This window comes from Coturnix japonica, chromosome 4 (genome assembly GCF_001577835.2).
Source record: "Coturnix japonica isolate 7356 chromosome 4, Coturnix japonica 2.1, whole genome shotgun sequence".
Taxonomy (NCBI): domain Eukaryota; kingdom Metazoa; phylum Chordata; class Aves; order Galliformes; family Phasianidae; genus Coturnix; species Coturnix japonica.
The window spans coordinates 67,160,172-67,183,348 of NC_029519.1; the positions used below are offsets into that span (position 1 = coordinate 67,160,172).

Below are 23,177 nucleotides of genomic sequence, written 5' to 3' on the forward strand. Positions count from 1 at the left end.
AGCATCTCTCTTGTGAAAGAAAGCTGGAGATTTGTTGATTAGCCTGAAGAAGAGAAGAATGAGGGGGGATCTTGTCAATACTTATCAAATGGGCAGGAGCCAAGTGGGAGTCTCTTTTTCAGCGGTGCCCAGTGACAGAAGAAGGGACAATGGCATAAACTGGAACATAAGGTGATCCATAAAAACATGGGGAAATTTTTCTTTCTTTTGAGGGTGACAGAGCACTGGAACAGGCTACTCCTAGATGTTGTGGAGTCTCCTTCTCTGAAGATAATCAAAACCCACCTGGGAGCTTTCCTGTGTAACCTACTGTAAAGAACTTGCTTTAGCAGGAGATTGGACTTGATGATCTCCAGAGGTCCCTTCCAACACCTATGATTCTGTAATTCTGTTATATTATGCTGTTATTAAGCATGGTTGAGCAGCCTGAATAGTCAAAAAGTCCTTGGCTTAAATAAAACTCCTTCGATTTTTTGTCAGTTAGTTATGACCAGTAGAAATAGGTGTATAAAAGCTCTGAAAAGATCTTCTGTGTCACTGTGTCTTATGTCTGTTACTCAATGAGACAACATGAATCCTTTTCCAGATGCTCTAAGGTGACCCAAAGACTACTGACACAATGCAGCATTCCTAGCTGTACTGTACATTAGTTTTTACATACTCCAGTGGTGGCAGTTGTCTCTGCTACATCATTAGCAGTTGTGTAAGATCACTAATATGTTACCTTGTCCAACTGTCCACAATTCCCCCATGCAGATAAAGCTGAAAAGTGCACTGAAGTAAAGAGTACAAAACACAACAATATTTCAGAGAATATTGAACTAAGCAGCCTGTTTTTCCATCAGTACTCATCTTCCCTTAATGATATATTTGTAAATGTAATCTGTGTCTTTGGCTTTGTCAATTGCTAGGGCACATAAAGGATATATTCACATTGCAATATTTTTTTGTCTTGAATGGCACAGTTATTTCTGTGTGTGAATATGGTTACATAAGATCATAAAATGTACAGATTTATTAATTCATTAATTACCACTTAATGATATTAATTATTAATAAAATGCAGAATCAATTATTTTTGAGAATGAAGGGTAAAGGAACCCTTCAGTCAATTTGGCTGAAATCAACTAATGAGGTCAGAAGTTATTAGCAGAGTGATACAAACTGATAGACACAAATATGCATTCACTGCAACATCCTTAGGAGCATGACTAAATCAGTCTCTTTTCATCTTCATTTTAGAGAAACTAGGATTGTAGAGGAGATTTCTACTCTCTCCCCTCTGGTGTCTGTGTTTTGATACAATTGGATCTTTCTGGCCAAATAGCTCTGTATTACTCATCTCCTGATTAAGATAACTATATTTGGAGAAGCACTATGGACAAATTTGCTTGTCAGCATCTGCGTGTGGTAAATGTGATGGTCCTTGGAGGAAAGACTTCAGCTGTGGCGCGAAGAATTGTGGGGAGTGGCCAGGAAGAAGGCCTGGAGCTCTGGCTGCCTCAGCATCATCTCTGTGGACATGAGTCATCACAGCGAGGCAGGAGAGCTTCCCAACATGGAGACCTCTCATGTTCCGGCTCAGCATGTGAGACATTTTGGCAACAGTCAGGCTACTGAGTCTCACAGCAAGAAACTGCCTGGATAACAGGCAAATGACAGCTAAAAGCAAACCAGAGAGGCAGCAGGAAAGTAGCACTAGAAATGTCCAACAAAATCACTGCCTTCTACCAAAAAATCTTGCATTAGAGACAAAATGTTGGAAATGAGAACTGCCCAGAGCAGTGTCTTACTGTAAACCAAAATCACAGAACAAACATTTTAAGTAAATAAGTGGTAAATTTTGCTAGGTAATGAGTTTCCTATATAGAATGACATTACAGGGGAATTTCTTTTTCATCTGAGTACAAGAAGTGGTGAGGAAGGTAAACATTTATATAACAAAGATAGGAACTCTGGTTTTCCAATTGAGAACCGTGCATGTAATGGAAGGAACAGCAAATCCTCCTGCTGCAGACTAACGCCTTGGGAGGCAGTGGTGTGAGAACAAGATCTGAATCCTAGAGGACATTTTCAAGGAACATGGATGGCTGAAGTGCTCAGCTTCAAAATAGTGACAGATGGTTGTACTGAGCAAACATTCAGGTTCAAATAACTCCAGACGCAGAACATAGTGTGCAGGGGTCTAGAAGCAGCAAAAATTGAGCTCAAAGCAATTCAGATAAACAAAAAACAAATAAAAATGCTCAGCCTCAAGAGCAGTCATTCAATACAAGCTCAAAAAGAACCCTACATAGTAATCTCACTGTTACTGGAGAAAACGTAAATGGCAATGCATGCAGCGACTGAGAACAATGATTTCCAATACAGAGGAAACTGTCTGCAAAGTGACTTCTGCAAATTCAAAGATACATGCTTATTCAAATATATAAATATACTGCAGAAGGAGTGGCCAACTGAAAGCTGTCATTTAAGTTGAAGACTAAACAATCACCAGCCCATTGCTGTTCAGTTGCGTAGCTGAACTGTGGAGCCAACTGCAACATAGCTCCAGCATCACATGAAAGGGCTAACATCAGACTTTAGAAATGTGACAAAAGACTAAGGATTTTTGGAAAGGCTACCTAGAACTGCTAGACACATACAGGCTGTCAGTAAGAAAATTCCTGAAACAAGAACTTTTTTATTTTATTTATTTATTTATTTATTTTGCTTGGAGCATAGGACTGTTGTCACAAAGGAGCCTCAGTGACTATAAGCAACTAGGTAGAGCAAGTCATGGGGTCCATCACAGTACAGACAATTTTCTTGCCCAGAGAAAAAAGCAGAGCTAGTCATTTTAGGGTCTGTGATGAAGTGAAACACAAGGACTGTTTCAAGTACTGAATACTCCAAAAGCAATATAAAAGTAGAAATTTATCCCTATTTGCAGATGCAGGAACTACTGAAATGCAAAGACCATTAGCTGTGATGAGACCACGGAAGGAAGAACTGACAAGACTGCAGACAAGAGGAATTACTGTGTTCACTGAAATTAGCACAGAGTGAATCAGCAGCTAAAATGTAGTTAGAAAATCTTCAGGTAAACCAAGGATCTACTCCAAGCCAAAAACACTGAGGAGAGCACTTGGAAGAAGTCAGTATCCATTGCCACCAACTGGAGACATGTTACTGTGATTTATTTATAGTCAAACTACTTGTGACCTCAAGAATGAATTCTGGCATGTTATGCTAGTGAGACTTCTGTCTTCTTGACAGTCTATGCCACAGCTATTGACAGGCATTTGGGGCATGCAGGCATCAACCTAAGCATGATATAGACTGAAACTGGACTTTGGGATGTATAGAGTATAGCTTATGACATGACTGTCATAGGAGATGGTGTTGTTTAGGCAGTCTGGGAAGATGAAGTCACACTGAAACAACTTCTCAGGAAATGCTGATGAGAGAATATCAAACAACAAACAGACAGACTAGGTCTGAGAAGAGCTGAGTTTGCCTTATACCATATGTTTCCTGATTATCTTTGTAAGGGTTGTGAGAACTATGAAAGTGAGATAATGCTCAGGTTGGCAAACAGGATAATGAAACTGTCTCATTTTTTAGTATTTTTTCAGATTCTTCACTTTCCCTTCATATATCTCTTGAGACCGCCTACAGTGACCAAACGTGGAACTTGTCAGAAAACCTGAAATGAGTATTTAAAAGGGTAAATAAAATTATAAGTGATCACCAGGCTGAAGGTGCTAAGGTATTTATGCAACAGCTAAAGCTACAGCATGATACCTGAGGAGGAGGCAAAGTGCCTTTTTGATAAGCATCTTGTAGCAGGGCCCTGATGGACACATTCTGTGTAATAGGCCAAGAGGGAACGGCTTCAAGTTGTGCCAGGAGAGATTTAGACTGCATATCATGAAGAATGTCATCGCAGAAAGTGTGGGTAGGCATTGGAACAGGCTGCCCAGAGAGGCAGTGAAGTCACCATCCCTGGAGGTGTTTAAGGAAATTGTAGATGTGGTACTTAGGGACAAGGTTTCATGGGCAATATTGGTGGTAGGTGGATGATTCAATGAGATGATCTTAGAGCTCTTTTCCAACAATAATGATGCTATGATTTCATGATTCTAAGTACACATCAGATTTTAAGAGGTTGTCTGAGCACAAGGTAGCCTTCTGTGTAGACATTAGATAACACTATAAAAAGACAATGCTGAAAGCAGCCAAATGACTGACTGGTGCACATCTGTGAGGCTCCATAGACAAAAGCTGAAGAAGAGGTGATGCCCGAAAAGCAGTTCTCAAGGCAAGTATGTTGACTGAAGCATACATTTAAACCCACTTAACAGAAAGATGTTTCAGATAATCTTAAAGCCAAGGTTGACTTGGTGGTTTTTTGTTTGTTCTTTGATTGTTTGCTTTTTTGTTCTCACAGTTCTTCTATCATTTTGAATACAATGATTTTTAGAACAGCTAAAAATTACACTGTGTGAGTAATTTGTAGATTTGGAAATATTACAGTTTAGTGAAAAATCCTGGATGTTTACTAGTCTGAGGGGTTTTTAAGAAGACCAGAACTTCTGCTAGAGACCCAGGAGAACTAGCTTCAGTTTGCTGCTCCATCACAGACTTCCTGTGTGAACTTCAGTTCCTTGTACACTGCATCATTTCTAGTTGTTAAAGTGTGTGCTTGTGTGTGTGTGTAGAACTGAACTTACCTATCATTGGGACACATGTTGCACCTTTGTGATTGAAGAGTAGTTTGAAATGTGATAAGGTTGAACATATATACACTGTACCTGTACATACCTACTGACAGTTTCTTTCGTGTGTGTGTGTGTGAACATACCTAGATGTTTGTTCATGACTAAACAGCATCCAATTAACTACATAATACTACTTACATTAACAGAGTTTAATCACATTCTCATTAGCAGATTATTATGATCATTAACTCATCGCTTGTCTGCAAAGCAGATGAATTAGCATTTTATGTTCATTAAGGATATGACCACCTATATATTTACAACCTGTCTTTTATATTACAAACTACTAGGACTTTTTTAAAAAAGCTCATTTTTTTCTCTTCTGCAAATTTTTGTGTTATAGCCAGTAAGTTAATTTGGGGCAATATTTAGTAAAATTCCATTGGCCAAATCCAAAGCTACATCCTTCTTGCAACAGCTTTCAGAGACGTCCAAGTAACAGATCTTTCTCTTTTATATGACAGAAACATACCTCTCACTGTTATTCATTAGAAGTAATAGCAGCACTGATTTGCTAACTTCTTTACAACAATTATTTAAAAATTAAATGTTAATGTTACTTTGCAAGTAAAACACTCTCCCATTATACTTCAAGTTTCATTTCTAGTGCTGAAGCTAATTTGAGACTAGAATGAGTCGAAAGTAAAAGACTTTAACTGTAATTTAAGGAAAGATAAAGAATTATTTAAGAAAAGTTGGACAAAATGAAAGGCAAATTAAAAAATCCAGTTCTCCATTCTAATCCAATGGCACTGTACAAATCTGCATGTTCTTTTACTGAAGTCACTTAACAATGTCAATAAGGACACTTCTTCTAGTTTCCTCCTGTGCATTTAATGCACCAACCCAAAATGACTGCAGCACTACTTCTTCACTTGAAGCTTTGCCTCTCCTATCCAAGCTGTTTCCTTGGAGAACAAAGAAGACAGGAGAACAGTGTTGCTGCCAGCCAGGCTTTCTTTTCAAAACCATGGCAGAAAAATCTAGGCCACATGAAGGAAAGAGAAAAAGAAGGATCATCATTTTTTGTGGCACTCTCCCAAAGCCCCAGGAGAGTCACATGTGCCAGGCCTTCTTTGTCTGACTGAGAGCTCAGGGTTGCTTTCCAGATATACCTGTTGCTTCTCCATTCTTCTCCAAGGTGACAGTGGAGGCAGGCAGACAAAGCATTTGACACTAGTTTCAAATCCACATTTGGCAGGACCACACTCGAATACATTTTTTCTTAAGTGTGAAATTGCATTAGATTTCAAATCACTTAACCAGTAAAATGCCAGCATGCAAGCATAGAAAGAGGAATTTGTTGTGACGTAAGGAGTTCGATTTGCAAAAGATTCAGCTCTTAGATAAAAAGCAGATAAGAAGTACCATTTTCCTAGAGCAAGGACTACTCTGGTCAGTGTAATGAGTAAAGATTCTCCTTTCAGCACGGGGTAGGGAAGCATAATGCTTCCTTTCAGTTTCAAGATATTTTGCGTTAAACCCATTGCAAATTAAGTTGATTGCCTAGAGACTATAGCTACTGTTTATAGCTCACGAGAGAGACAAGACAGTGTAATGATCTGTGACTGCATACCGTACATGTAGACTACAGCCATCAGTCAACTACATAATCTTCAGCATCAAGATTCATTAAAGTCAATGGGAGTCGTTGTTAAAAACTTGTGCGCAATTTGGGAAACAAAGGGGTTAAAGCTATAGAATCGAGAAACTGGGTAAAGAAAAAAGTGAAAAAAGAAACTGCTGGAGCTCAAGTGAATGCAGCCAGGATAGTGCTTGCGGCTATAGATTACTCTTGGACATAAACATTTTGAAAACAAAACAAATGACAATCTATCATGTCTTAGGAGATGACACACTTTTCCACTTTTTTTGTTGTACTCATCAAAATTACAGTTTCCATTTGTTAAGAAATAGTGTTTTTCCAAAATTCTTGCATACTCATGAACATGTCAGTGCACCCTCTTTCTTCTCAAAGAACTAGCTGTAATAAAGTGGGTCTTCGAGATCTGAAAGTGTTAAAAAGAGAGTTAAACCTTAATTATGGGCTGTAAGCTGCTGAAGGGAGAATACTAGAGTGCAGCAATGACATCTGGACTAGTACTAGTGCACGTAATGCATATCTGTCACTGACAGCTCACTGGGTTACATTTAATTCACAATCATCAGTCATGTCTTCTCTTTTATGCAAGAAAAAAAAAAAAAGAAAAAAGAAAAAGAAGAAAAGAAAAAAAAAAAAAAAAAAAAAAAAACGAAAGAAAGAAAAGAAACTACAGCAGCACCAGTGACCAGTGGCAGAGAGGTTGCTTGCAGAGAACAGATTCTTCCACATGATGAGATTCAAGCAGATGACCTTACAGATGTAAATGAAATGGACAAATAAATGTCAACAAATATTACTTCCATATACTTACTAATACCACATCTAATGAAGCCCTGTAACTCTTCTCTAGCCCATGTAGTCTTGGTTTTTGACTTGGACTCTCATTTCTCCTGGTTTAGGAGGAATGTCTCTGTTCTCTCTCTATGTAACTTGGCGCATAGATTGCATTTAACAAAGTAAAATATGAGCAGCATCCATCTACTAAAAAGAAATAACTGTGAAACCTAGGAACCAGAAATGGTTGCAGGATCAATCCAGAGGCTGACTGAGCCATTGCTTTGCCAGGTTGAATTTTTGTCTGTGGAACAGGCAGTACTGGAATAAACTGCTGAATAGAAATCAGCTTGGGTAAGAGCAGGAAATATTGGCCTCATAAACACAGACACAAAAAACACTGTCTCTAAGCCTCACATTATAGTCTCCTTTCTCCTTGAAATATGTAAGCAGCAGCCTGCAGGTGTCTAGAAATGTTTCTCTTAAAACATGAAACTGTTACTTCCATGGCTCCGCAACAAGAAGGCATATGGACACAGCCAATTTTCACTTAACAACTCAGTCGAGGCAAACAAAACAGCAGAAGCTATGGTAAATGCAGACCTCTTTGATCCCAAACTAAATGACAATTTTAGCACTAACACTTGTCCAGATGCTTTTGTTACAGATCAGAAAACCTGTTTGGCAAGCTCTCACTCATTTGGCTATAAGTATTTCAGTTGCCTTCCCACTAGATGTAGTCTCACCACATAAGTCATGTTTCAAGACAGAGTGAACAGATGAGCTTGTCTTATTCAATCACTAATATTGATTCACACATTCACAGAGAAGAAAATGCAACTTTGAATTGTCTTGGCAGAGAAAACACCTTACACATGCACAATTAAAGATTAAGGAATTAGCAGGTGCCCTAATCGAAGCCCTTCAGGGTGGGTTCTACGATTTGACCACACTTCATTATGTTTGTCCTCTCTGTGCTATGAAGTGACCTCTGGCTAGGTGCACATTTTGCTATGGTTTATGGCAATTATGATTCTTGTTCATGGTAGATTGACTAGAATCTCTTTGGACTATCTAGTGTATAATCTTTCTTTATGTATTTCTACTATAGTAGCATGTGCATTAGCACTGGCCTACTGGGTATCATTTTATCTCAGCTTTCATGTATACTTTCTAATTATTTTAATACTGTACTGTCATTGGAGCTTAACACTGAAAATAGAATTCACTTTTCACTTAGCCCTCCACAAAATTACAACTTATGACAATATAAGTTAAGCTTTCAGTAGTAAGTAGGAAATAATAGTGCACTTAGTAGTATGACATATACTAAATTAATAAATTTAAAATGGTTTAAAAAGAATGAACAAATGTGTACTGCCTTGAAATAAATACATTGGCTGCTCTGAAAGTAATGCCTCCTATTTTATGATGTTGACCCACAATATCAGAGGTGGATGCTGGTGGTATGGCAGCAGAGTTTGAGCCTTCCCAGAAATATTCCATCATGTTTTGTTGCCTTGTTACAGATGGCAGCAGAGTAACCATCTGACAAAGTGGTGCCTGACATGGAAGTGCTTGTTAAGCAAAGGTGTGTTACTGAATTCCACCATCTGGAAAGAATGGCACCCACTGACATTCACTGATGCTTGCTGAACATTTATGGAGACCAAAGAGTGGATGTGAGCACAGTAAGGCAATGGGTGATGTGTTTCAGCAGTAGTGACAGTGGGTTACCTCCACTGTTGCACGTTATATGAATGTGGCAATGAGGCTCTTGTTTATGCAGGTAAAAATGCATAGCTTGTGGTGGTAACGGTTTTGAAAAAGTGTTTTGTAGCCAAGAATTTTCAAACAGTGTTATTGTGTTTTTTGTCTCTGTAGTAGTATGCATCAAAACAAATAGGAAGCAGTACTTTTGGGATGAGCTACAAATGTGCTTGAAAAAACTCCAATCATAATGGCATGTGTTTTAAATTAACATTGTATCATATGATGAGCTCTACATAAGCTGTTTTTAATATTTGTTATTTATGACATGGTTGCGCCCTATGGCTTGGCCTAGTTGTGCTAGACACTGAGCAGCAGTTCTATCTGTATTTAACATTTCTCCTTCCCTGCCTAAGCACTAGTCTTTCTCAACTTGGATAATTTCCCTCCCCCAAACATCCTTAACACTGTGTTATTTCTGACTGTTCCACTGCCCACCTATATCAGGAAATAACCTTCTTTTGAAATTTTTTTTTTCTTTTTTTTTCTTTTTTTTTTTTTTTTTTTCAATCCGATCTTTATCTTATCTCTCATAGTGTCGGAAGAAGAGGCCAAGATCACTAGTTGTCACAAATCAGATTTCCTCCATCTTTCCTCAGATAAATCAGTCTCAGCAACCAATGTCCTTGGTGTTGGCGCTAACCTTTCCCATCAGTGATTTCACCAGGTTTTTGAGAGAAAAATGCTCAACTAATCTCTTCCCTTTGTCCCCACTGCATTCAAGGCAGATCAACACTGCACCAAATGCCTTGACTCCTCAATCAACAGTACCAGAATTGGTTTTCTTGCACAATGTATTCTTATTTGTTGCTGACATAAAATGGGAACTAATTTTCTACTCTCTACAGTCTTGTTCATTGAAATTGATAGGGGATTATATTTTACAGGGACCTTTTTGAAAGCGTTCATCATCATGTTACATTCTGAAGTAACAGTTGCCTTCAAACCAGTCAGTGGACTCTGAGTTGTTGTTTGTCTCCTCCCTCACTCCTGCTTTCATACAGTGCACGTGTGGATGTCTTTTGATAAGAAAGCAGTAAAATAATGTCACCAATGCACCGTTATTCAATTACTTCCATATTTAGAAATAGTTGTTGATTAGTCAGAGATAAATAACGGAGACCAAATACAACTACTTGATAAAGAACGTCACCCACAATATGTTGTAGCTTTTTAGAAAGCCTGAATATTTTTGTATTCTGGATGTTCCCAGACGAATTAGTGGGGTGCATTTTATAGTGAGATTTGTGACAGATCTGTTTTAGAATTCATAGGTGTGCCAGCATAATACAATTCATTTAGGAATATGACACATCTGTGTAATTTGTAGATGTTGACTGTCTAACCTTCAGACAACTTGATGGAAAAAAATAATTCATCCATAACAGAGACTTTTATTTTTCAATCCATAACATTCTATTTAATGTATTAGAAGTACATGAAAAGAATAGAAAAACAGGAAAAGTAAAATAATAGGAAGAGAAAGAAGTGCCTTATTACAACAAATAATGTGAAGATTGATTATTCTGTATTTTCAAGTATTTTATAGTGAAAGTTTTCTCCATCTTTCTATGAGTCTACCTTGCTTATCTTTGTAATAGATAAGAGAAAAACCATTGCAGTCATATGTATATATTACATTTATTTAATTATTTTTTTTTCAGCAACTCAGACAACTTGAATGTGGCAATATTGAAGAATATGTTACAAATACTTCATCTCATGATTAGGACCATCTTTAAATATAATACTCTGTATTCACATGCCTTGACTGTCCTGGACATATACAGCAGTATAATTTACTGACATCCCAATCATATTTATCAAAACAGAAGTTAAGGGTAGCCAGGGAAGGACAATAAAAATGGGAGATAATCTGCTCCTGTATTTTATGTCTCTTCTATTTGAAATGAATTAATTGCAAGAGAATAAGTTTTGATTACTCCAGATAATAAGAACTTTACTTTAAAAAAGGCAAAGTGCATACTGGGGTACTTTGCTACCATGAGCAGCAGAGAACCACAGTGCTATTATTGGCTCCATGTGAACTAGTTCATAAATATCCCAGGGCTAGTAATTTTGCGTTTCAGGAAATGCAATTTATGGTCATATTACACTTTTCATCTTTGCACTAGGAGTATCTCCCAGGCATTCACTGCAGATTATGGTCCCTCCTGGATCAGGAATAGGTCATGATTCTGTGTTTTCCTCAGCGAACCTATCCTTTTTTTTTCCTCTCTCCTTAAAATAAATAAATAAATAAATAATCCCATATTGTACACTGTATACAATTTTTCTTCTCTAAACTCCATGAAAGCAAATGTTTTTGAAAGAGGTTGAGGTGACACAGCACTGTTTTGTGGAAGCTGCCCCTGTACTGATCTTCTGGCTTAATTTTTTTGCCAGTAAACCCACATATTAGGCTAATTTCGAGTCAATGATTTGCTTTAGTAGCAGAGGTTATTGTTCAGAAGTGAAACTGCTTCCTTCTCCTCTTCCAGCCTACTTTCCAACCCCAGGCCTCTGCTTGTGGGAGGGGACAGCAGACAGAGCTTTTGCCAGTCATGTAGTTAACAGCAATTGCTCCTGATAAAAAGAATTACTTCGTCATTACCGAAGGAGAGGAGAAAGTCTAACAGAACACACTGCATGAGCAATCTGGTAATTGGATCCCAATTGGATATGCAGCCGGAGTAGAGATTACAGATGGCACCTATGGTGTTATAACAGAAATCATACCTCTATTACCATATTCCAATAGATTCAGTTCTAACCAGAACCAAAATGTTGAGAGGCACTAATGCATCTGTACATGGCAAAACTTTTCTGGGAAAGCTAATCCTCTTTGAGACTAATGCCAAATTGGCAAAATCTTCCATTCCTTCTGAACTCCAACTCTTTAGTTTAGGCACTCAGGGAATGTGAGAAAGCAACCTTTTTCTAAAACACAGCCAAAAAGGAGAAACCTCCTTTACCATCCAGTACATTGTAAGTCTCTTGGCTGCACGAGTAGGAAACATATTCTGTAGCGTGATAGCGCGCACGAACGTGGTGTGCTACTTTCTCTCTGTAATGAATTTTATGCTTGCCTGTTTCTGTTCCATTGTCTATTTTTAATTCAAATATGTAAAAGCTTTTCTTAATACAGACTCCCAGGTGTCAGTTGCTGCCTGGAGTCCCTTTTCTTTCCTCTATTGTTCTCTTAATTGTTACTTCAAAACAATTAGCTGGGCATTCATATGCAAATCAATGCAAATGTACAGGGGATTGGGTGTGAGAGAATACCACCACTCGTTAATTTCCACTTCAAGGTCTGCTGGTAGAAACAACAAAATTGCTTAACAATGTACTTTTCCTGGGCCGTAAAGGGTGAACTCGCTACGATTTCAGCCATCCTGCTGGCTCGGCAATTGTTGAGATTCAGCCGGTTTTTGGTAACATTTTTCTTTATTTACTTATCCAGTTCTAGTGCTAAACTTGCCACCCTGAATTACCCTTGCTCGTTTATGCTCAAGGACACGTCTAATAATTTGGATACAATCCCGATTAAGATAAAAGTTAAATTATTAATATTACTGCTGTTAATGTGATCCATTAAGAGATAAAACCTCTTACTTGAAGGAATTCCTCATGTCTCAGACAAAACTTTTATAATTTATAAAAGAGTAAGCTTTATTGCATTTTGGACTTTGAAGAAAGATACACTGACTGATAGGCTGGGGCTGGGGATGAATCCTAGAGAGACTTTGCCTGTTGCTAAGATAAATCTGATCCCTTTTGGAGCAGTTGTATTTATTGCATAAATCTGCATTCCCTTTCAGGCTGTATAGTGAAACTCCTTATGAAAAATTGTAGGTTATTCATCATTCAGAACTGCTTTACAAAATAAATACCTTAGCTGTTCAGATCCAATTAATATACAGAAACCAATTAAAAGACCAAATCCTGCAATCATTAGGCAGGAAAAATTCAGTACCACAGACCATCGTGAGCAGGAAAACCCCCAGCACAGCAGGAGAGCTCCATTACTCAGGTGTGACTTTTCAACCAGGAACGCACCTGGGAAAGAGCGTGCCTCTAGGAGGCGGAACTTCAGAAACGCATTTTTGAGGCAGTGAAAAGAGATCGTTAACTTTTAACTCCGCGGTTACTTTTTTTTCCATGTTACCTTAGTGTTATTCCACTTTCATCTCTGAAAAATCACTTACATAGCAATAAGGGACCACGATATTTTTGCTTCAGGGTGAGTAGCATCTTTGTTAGTATGTAGTTCCACCAGGTATATTCCTCATATAAAAGAAGTGTACTTAAGATAGTAGAGTAGCATAAGGGCAGTGAGAACTGGGTTGAATTATCATCCCCTCACCTCCCAAGCAGAGCAGAGATGAGTCTTTAGGTGCAGACATTTAGTTCTGCTTAGATGATTAAATGTCACTGCTATCAGTGAAAGTCAGATGTGTGCTTGCCTTTGTCTAGACCCTGATGGCCCCATGTACTGGCTTTCTTGCTCCAAGACGGGTAGTAGCAGTGCTCTCATAGAACTGTTGTGCAAATAAACACGTCTGAGATTGTGAGAAACTTGAAGGTAGCAATGACAAAGATCATGTGACTCAGGAGTCACTGCCACAGTACAAATAAGGAGCAGCAAAGCAGCTGTGAGTGATCTAGGAAAATAAACATGGCCCTATGCTACCTACAGGGCTTAAATTACTGCTATTGATGCACACCAAAGAATGAGACCTTTTACAGCTATAGTGGTGGCAGTGAGAAAGGGGGGACTCCTCATGTGGCACCCCCAGTTCCTTGCATGGAAATGGATGCTGCCAGAGATTTTGTGGGGGTCTGCCCCCCAAGGCATCACACCGTGTAGTACTTCAAGGGGATAAGAATGACAAGTCTCCTTCTTTTACTCCTTGCCCTTCCTCCCTGTGTCCTCTGTGGCCTATGTTCTATTTAAATAGGCTTTTTAGTTTTTTTTCCTCCACGAGTATATCCATTTATGATGATTTAGCCCTAAGAAAATACTTAAGGATTTTGTCCAAAACTAATACACAAATGCCAGGAAGGACCTTTAACCATAATACTTCTATTTTTCCTTCCTTAAAACTTGGAGAAATTGAAATATCTGTCTTCATTACAAACTAAGCACCTACGGAAACTTGGAAGATACTGGATATATCCCCTTATGAGAAAAGTAAATGTCTCATCCCAGCAGACTGTGCCTTCCCTACAACCTATTCGTACCTCACCAACCAATATATTTTATCTTCATATGTGGTTGAAATAGGGAAGATTTCTGGGACTTAAACAGGCAAATAAAACACATCCATCTTCCAATGAGCACATAGGAAGTTATTATGAGCCAGTGGGCTAATAGTGAAACACACTGAAGTACAAGAAAAGGAAAATCTGAACGAAGAAATTGCTTAAGTGTGCTTTATCCTGAAGTTTCCTACTGAAATTTTGTTCCTAACTAGCTGTCTGACATCTTTACCTTTTGCTTTGTAAGGCTGACAGATGAAACTTTAAGGTCCATGGAATATTTTTAGTAGTAACAACACATAGATGCTGGCAGGGTGTCTAACAATGGCATGTTTGTTTTGGTAACAAGATTTGAAGAATGTATTATTTATAATGCTCTGATATGTGCATGTGGCAGAATGTGCTCTGGCTCTATGCAGCAATATAAGAACAGAAGTGATTTCTTGTAGCCTGTCTGTGCAATGCTCCCAGATGCCAGCTGCTTCTGAGGCCACGATTTCTTATGCAGTTGGAAACAGGAAAGTCAGTGAAAGATATGCCTCTCTGGGTTGCTCGTTCCCACTCCATGCCCTCTCCCTGTTCCACTGTGGGTGTGTATGCCTGTGCTAGGTCTTGAACCAGCCTGAAGAGTTAGTTAAGTTTAAAACTCACCTGTAAGAAACCCAAATGATAAAAATAAACCAAAACTCATGTTTAACTGCTTATATATGTTCTTATGCTTGTGCTGCTCTTGTAGATCAGGGTTTTTGCTAGTAGTCAGCAATGCATTCCCAGCCAGGAGGAGGCTCTTGCTGCTCCTAAATTTTGCTGCTTTGATGGGGTCTAGAACAGTGCTTCTTTTTGTTCTACGTTCTTAACAACAACATATTCTCAGTTGCTTACAGGCAGATGGCCACTTTAGCCCCTTCGAATTGCCTGTGACATCAGTGTAAAGCGTACAGATGCTAGGCATAAGCCTGGTCTCTCAGAGGCAGGTAGTTGTGATGAGTCTCCTGACGAATAAAAGTGAATGGTAATAATTTAAAAGAGGAAGCGTTTCTGTGTATCAAAGCCTTGGATATAACATACTATATATCTAACATAGTTTTATTCAGTATAGATAAATAGAACAAAAATAGTGTAATCCCATTGCCAACATCAAGGAATACAGATTTCAGAAAGGGAAAGTGCGATTACGATGTTATTCAAGATATTAAGCTTTTCACATCTCTGCAAAATGTGTCTATGTGTGTGTATATTAATATTTAAATATATATTTATGAGTTCTTTTGGCTAATACATTTGTAAAGTTTAGATTTCTCATCTTCAGCATTTTCCAGTATCCTTTCTTTTATGTCTGACTCTCCACATTAAGAATAACTTTATTTTTTTTTTAGCAGACAAAATCCTCTACTAGCCCTCCTCCTTGACAATCTTTTTACATTTTTCCTTATCTCTTCTTTTGTGTCTATTGTCTGATTGTACCTCTTTCACAGGCTTCTACTCAAGGTTAGTGAAATTAAACATTAGCTGGCTTAATATGTAGCTAGTAACAGTAGCATATCTACCAAGATTAGCTTCCAGATTTTGGTTGTCTCAAATTTCTTCTTTTCCATTTTCACTGTTTTAAGACAGTGTTGTTTGAGGACTTCACGACCCATCTTCTTGAATGCTGCTTATAAACAGTTTCCCTACAAAAGACCCTGTGATAATTTATTTCCTGACAGATTGTAGCCCAAGTAATTTTAATACATCACTTGCTGTAGGAAAGTGATTTACTTGTTTGAGAATATTTCATGTTCTTTAACTTCTAATGGCACATATATTGTAGATCCCATGTTCATCTCATGTGCTACAAGATCTCTATATTCTAAAACACACTGTAAGCATCAGAATGACAGAGTAAATTTTGGGCAATAGTGTTGGACTGTTATGAAGGCAGGGAGAAAAATGGTATTCCTGCCATGAATTCTTTTGAAGATAGCAAAAATGGGAGGACATTTTGAGCAGACATTGCTCAAAATTGCTATGACATTTTGAGCAGAAACAATGCAGATAGAGGAGTAAATGAGGAGCCTGGTCAGAAACCTTATAGGTTTGTGTAGGAAAGCCATTTAGATGTCTGTGTTAATCTGCTGATGTGTGTGACAGGGAATATCAGACCACAGTTGCTTCCCTTCCACGTAGCAGTCTGATGGGTGAGAGAGGAGTTCTGCAGAACTTAATTTTCTGGGCTGGCTCTTACAAAGCAATGTTACAAGCATCTAGACTGGTCTTGCATGCAATGCTTCCACACAAACAAGGTCTCAGTAGTTGGCCAGACTTGTGCCTCATGCTTTATTTGCTAGTCCTCTTTTACTGGATTTTCCCAAGCAGAGATACAGTATATTGAAAAGCCCAATTAGAAGCTGCTGCTATGATCCAGGGCTTCTGAACTCTGGCAGTCAGAGAAAAGCCATAGATGTGACACCTAAGTGCCTGGGATCAACACAGGCCTTTTCAAAACAACAAACTTCTGTTACAATTAGATCAGCTTGTTTAAACCCTGTTGAAGCAGGTTCAGCTCAGAGCAGCACTTGGGACAAAGTCCCCTTGTCTGAAACAGTCTTTACACCTGTGCACAGTCAATAAGATCTGCAGACATCATTAGGACATTAGACACCTCTGATGAGATGTGACTGCGCACATTGTGCACAGCAGACAGTCATGACTGCCTCTTTCACAAAGACTTGTTCTGAGTGACCAGCCGTAGTGCCAGCAGCCTGCTGCCAGCCTCACGCAGCAGGGCAGTCACACACACACCTCTGCCTGCCATAACCCCCATCTCATGGCTCGTAGCCCAACAAAAGTGTGGCTAGGGACCACTAGAACTGTCACTTCATGCGACATTGGTCTCTGCTACTGACTAATGATCTTTTCTGTACTGAAGCCTGTGTTCTGCTTTGACATACTCTGTCATTATTCTCTGTAAACCTGTCTTATCCTTGGCCATTTAGCTGCTGCAAATGAACATTATCTAAAGTTTATCAACAGTTTTTGGATACTTTTTTACTTGCAGCATGCCATAGGGTCTACTAGCAAGTCCAGGTGCTGCTAAAAGATAGTATGAGAGCTGCAGGCTGGGGGCTTTTACCATTCTGGGCTTTAGCAGCTGAAGCTGCCACCTTCTCCCCATGGACAGAGCCAGAGTATTCTCAGGTGATGTTTTCTTCTCATCCAAATGGTTTCCCATGGGTAATTCATGCAAAACCAGAATCCAGCTGCTGGACTATTTCCCCATTTCAGGTAACTATTTTCAATATTACTTAACAGGCTGTTGTCAATCAATTCTAATTTAGTACTTTTTTTCATTACTTTTCTCCTCATCTAGGTCTAATTTTCACAATCCATCTCCTTTCTCTTCGGTTGCTCTATAATGTACCTCATTAGCTTTAATATTCTTCAATATCTTACCTATTTGGGGGCCTTTTTCAATCATGGCTTCTTTTTCATCCCCATTCATGCTAGAATCCATTTTATGCACTGTTTCTTACTGCCAACCAACACCTTGGACCCTAATTGCTAACCTTTTTACAATGACATCTGATGTATTTTCTGTTTGATGCATATTGTTTCTGAAGAACAAACTGTTTCTGCAGCATGCGAGCCCTCTTAGAAATTAGCTACTCTTTATGCTGCCCTGTGACACAATATACCCAACCAAGGCTTCAAAGCAAGAGAGAGAAGTCTGGGCAAAGATAAAGCAGGGCCTTTGTTAAAAAGAGTGTTTCTGCATCCATCTTATTCCAGGCAAAACTCTGATAATCCACAGTACTATAGCTTTCATGTGCTGGGGCACCATGCCAGTGTTGCAACTGCTGCAGAAGGTAAGAACAAAGAGGGCAGATAAGGAGTTGTGCTGAGAGGGGGTGGGGGGAAGGGAGGAAAAAAAATCTTCTGCGTTCCTGGAATGATTGTGACACCATCATAATAATTCGGAAATAATTATATTTGTTATCAGTCAACATAATTTCCTGCAGTTCTACACACAACGTCGTTTTCCTTTTCCAGCAGTCAGGCTGAACAAACGGTTCTGTTCTTGTTATTATTTTAGTACGAAGCAGAGTAATGTTGGTTGAACTAATAGTATAAACACAAGGATATCACTTATAAGTGCCTGAAGATTGGCACTTAGCCTATTGTTTCCCAACATGATGCAACCATATTTGTTCATTATCACTTGATCTCTCATATTTTGCTGTAAAATGCCACAGTGCTGTTGTGTTGTAAGGACAAACACTGCAATATGGTTAAAGACTAACTCTGTTTAAGTTATTATCCAGAGCCCATTACTGTAGTATTGGGCTGCATAAGAGAGTCTATTTGGTAGATGAAAGAAAAATAATACAAAACCAGTATCATGCTGTTTATTCAAATGCCATAGGCTAGAGCTCTGTGTATGACACATTTAAAATGACTGATGGATTTTAGCTCACTGTTTAGGAGAGAGGATGCAGTCCCCCCTGCTGGGGCACGCAGGGTGGCTTCCTTCCTCCAGACAGATCCCTGGCTCCCCAGAGGGACAGGCACATCCCTGGGGAGGCAGGTCATGTCACCTAACGTTTTCCTTTGAGACTCTCAGAGAAGGAGGCCGGCTTTAGACCAGGCCATTTAATTCCCAGGAGTTTTGCCATCAGGGATGGAGCCTGCTCCCTACCTTTGGACAGCAAACGTAAGACTTTTGAGGTGCTGCCAATTCTCTCCAGCATTATTCTCAATTGCTAGACATCTTGTAAATATGCTCATAGAGGCTCACAAAAACCAAGAGAAACTTCCTACCATTTATTCTCCTACTGAAGTCTCTAGTAAGCATACTGAACTCAAAGGAAGTCCTGCTGAACAGAAATAACCAGCTCATTAACATAACTGGGTTAGAATTTAGTCCTTTATGCTTACTGTAGTTGCCTTACAGTTTGCTTTTGTTGTTGCTCGGATATTTCCCATTGTCATATAAAATGATTAATGTATAAACATAAGAGAAACAAAGAGTCTCAGGTATTGCTGGTGAGTTTATTGGAAACTAAGTACAAGAAAACTAGGGCTGAAAAATGCACATAAATAAGAACAGCTTTTTTTTTTTTTTTGGATATACATAACAGTCATAAAAGGAAAAGAAACTGGTTCTAACTCTTTTGTTTTTTCCCTCCCTAACAAAGGCCAGTTAATATATTTACTCGTATGTATCTCCAGTCTGGTTTTCCATATGCAGTAAAGAGAAGCATGCAGCCTTTTTCTGAAATGTCATGAAAGATTACAGTGTAGGAGGTTTCATGAAGCATGATACAAGGATCTTGGCTGGATATAGACTCATATAACATTTTTATTAGAGATGTGGGAGTGGAAAGGTATCATGCTGATTGAATTCACAGGTGTTATTAAGTTAGGAGACATGATGCGTACTAGTACAGACAATTATGTAACGGAGAGGTTAACAAGTAGTGAAATAAGGCTCAACTTAGGCAAAGGTTATGTGGGATAAGCCTTACTAAAAACCCTTGTTAAGGTCAAATTCATCACATGCCTTTAAATGTTTTTAAGGAACGATGTTTAAATTTGTTGTTTTAGACACCTGACATCTTTAGGAAATCATTCAACTCAACTGCTGACTTCTATCACTGCAGATTCTTTTTGAAGTTTGTGCTGTGAAGACTTGGTGTAGAGTGTAAGAGTTTCCGTGCCAGCCAGCTTCTTTCCCTTTAGTCTCATTTCAAAGTCACATTGATGAGAACAAACAAAATTTCTCAAGCAAGAACAATTGAAAACAAGCTAATGAGAGAGTTTTCTGTTAGTCAAATTGGCTGCTTCCTTACAGGGATGTAGCTGCTTCCGTGAAATAGACTCTTTAGAATCCACTACTAGATGTTATTTCTTTGATAATTGTCTTTATGTGAACACAGATCCATACACAGAAAGTGCAAGAAACATCTAAGTGTGTCTGCCTATGAATTGCTGCGGATGAATTCTAAAAGTGTATGCTGCCTGATTGGAGAAACTGTTATATTTCTTACAATTTATGCTCTAATTACAGGCTTTTAATATTTTATAGAGCAATGGACATTCCACTTACAGGCTGATTTACAGGTAGGCTCAGAACCCTGTAGCTCCTATTGAACACAGTAGGATCAGGAGATCTCCACAAAACAGAGACCTTCCTCCTCTGATTTGTAAACTGGTGAGCAGCAAGTGAGAATCAATGTCTGCAAGCTTAGGCAGAGAGGAAGAAATTCTATGCAGTATGCAACTAATCAGTGGTGGAATCACTGCCATGGAAATTGCTGAAGTAAGCCCTTTGGGAGGATTAAAAAGGGATTAGGTGTCAGGAACAACATTTAAGTTTTGCAGCCTTACTACTAAAGAGTTACAAGAGTAATGAGGCCTCTTGCTTCACAGCTTAAGCTGATGATCTGTGGGGGTCAGGAGAAGATTGTCATCTCTATTATAAAACAGTCAACAGTTGAGATAAGCCATCATTGTTTTCATATTAATGTGTTTGTTGTCTATAGGAATGAGAACACTATAGAACAAGAAAACAGCATTCCCCCCTTGTGTGACAAAATCTCTATTCTCATGAATGCAAATTTGTTCTCCTTTCTGTAATGCTTTTGGAGTATGACTTTCCTGAGAGGACAGTGAGGCAGTTATGTACAGAGGGAGAAGTGTTATAGTGAACTTGAATTTATTTCTGATCAATACAGCTGTACTGTATCAATAAAACTGTTCATAACTGAGTAGCAAAATGAAGATTTACACGGGCTAAGACATGACAATCAGTGTATGCCGGTAGTCACCTTATGCCTTTCCATACAACACCTTCCTCAGTGGTAACCTACAGTATTTGTCCATTATGTACCAATGGTTAATGGCTTGTACCAATGTGCATCACTCAGCTGCTCACAGTAGCTGTCCTGTGCACTCATTCAAACTTTTCTCTTGCACACAGACATAGGCACACAGGCACTAACTTATTTTCTGTGCACTCAGGATGGACTGGCAATGCATTTGCTTTTCCAGTGGATCTGGAGGAAAATCTCAAGGCTTATGCTGAGCTGACAGGTGGAGGGCAGCAGTTCTAACCAAGCTGAATGACTGTTCCTCAAGATCATGAATAGACCTTCAGGCTTTGGGAGGATCCTTTCCACACTTGAAGAAAAAGGGTTTTGATATATGGGCTTTCTCAGCACTGGGAAAAGGCAAGATGCAGCTTAAAAATGCTGTGTTATGCACAAGCAAAAGGGTCTTGGCTAGAAAAATCACAGACCAGCCTCCTTTCAGAAGTACTGAAGCTTTCCTTGATAGTTGCTGTTCTTGATACATTGCCCTTCTCCTGCCAGACGTACACAGAAGCACAGGACCAAGGGAGGCAGCACCATAGACTTGACTTGACCTCCATGTGATAAGGTGGCTCTCAGATTGTCAGCTAAGACCTGATCAGCCTTTCTGTTTTTATTTGCACCCATTATTACTAATGTACTACGTGTTTCCCAGTGAACTGTTTACCTTGTTTCTGAAACCAGTTGTGGACATCAGAAGGAGCAAGGAGCAAGTAACCACCAAGACACAAGCTGAGAGAGGTGAAATAATCACTTAAATGAAGACAGCAGGGCCCCACAGAGAAGACAGGTAGATCTACAGTGCTTTATTACAGTAATTTAGAAAGAAATTCCCCTTTTAGCTCTGAATTCTTTGAAAGGATGTGATACAGTACATTTGTAGTTGTGAGATGCAGGAAAATTTAAAACTTGCTAAGTAAGAGGTTACTGATGGTTTACAGGAGGAGCACTAATAGCTAAGCCTCTAGAAACCTTGAAGGGATGGGATGCCTCTGTGATTGGATTTTAGGGAAAAGGAAGAATTGCTAAGGAAACTAAGTACATGCTCTTAAATAAGATTCAAGAAGTGCCCTCACTTTGATATGTGTCTTGTCTTTGATATGTGGGCACTGTATCCTAACAATCGTTCCCTTTCAGTTCTTTGTAATTTAAGATTATTTTTATAATGCACCTTGCTATAGCATGCAAATGATGTAGTCTTGTGTGCAATTGTATTATAAAGAAAGAACCATCTGAACCAAAATTAATACACAGTATTAAATCACATACTTAATCATTCATTTTAGTTTGATTTACTGAAGCTATTGTGTTCTTGTTCTGTATTACAGAAAAAATTTAACAAGACACAACATGTTTCTGAATACCACGATATGTAGTCTCAATTTAGGATACATTATAGATCATCCTGATGCTTAAAAGCCCAGTACACCATTAGACTTGCATGTTAAAATATCCCTTTCTCCTCTCAAGCAAACCCAAATGTCCTGCCCTATAAGACATGTCTAACGTGGTATATCACTTTATCATGTAAAAAAAAACAAACAGCCTATTAAGAGGACAAGGGGAATTATATCAGCAAGCTACAATTATTTTTTTCTTTTTATTTATTTTGCTTTTTTTTAAATCCTAAAATACTTTTTACTAAAAGACTATTTTCAATAACAGTCTGTGAAGGGGGCTGATTCATTTTGTGCATGCTCCTGCTCTGCCTTCATTTGGAGATAAATTATCACATTATAGTCTTTGCTCTCCCACTTGCAAATTAAGTTGTCATTCAGCAACTCCTAAAGAGGCAAGCCACAACAATCCATAAGATCAAATAATGCAGCTATTCTTTGTTGAAAAAATGTGGTTTTATATACATATGGTTTTGTCATTTTTTTTCTTATTCTTTGTAGTACTTATTGGCAGGATGATTGTAACTTACTTCTTTTCTTACAAGCTGGGCACCATTAAAATCCTATTAATAGTAAATACAATTTTTTATACAGAAAAATTGTCAAAAATCTGTTTTCTAAGTGTTTTTTCTTTCTTTTAAAGTTTGGGTTTTTTTCTGCACAAAAGTTTTCCATCAAGCAAGCTTGAAGAAACAAGATCTTTCCTCTGCTCTGATGATTTTTCTCTTCTCATGCTACATTTATCATACATATGCTACAA

General features: G+C 38.6%; 1 long non-coding RNA gene across 1 annotated transcript; it reads left to right on the forward strand.

Moving 5' to 3' along the window:
- The first annotated feature begins 12,227 nt into the window (after nucleotides 1-12,227).
- On the forward strand, nucleotides 12,228-18,018 carry LOC107313891. Its single transcript, XR_001555248.2, has 3 exons — nucleotides 12,228-12,344; nucleotides 17,210-17,436; nucleotides 17,941-18,018. It is a non-coding gene; the product is annotated as an uncharacterized LOC107313891 (long non-coding RNA).
- Nucleotides 18,019-23,177: the final 5,159 nt, after the last annotated feature.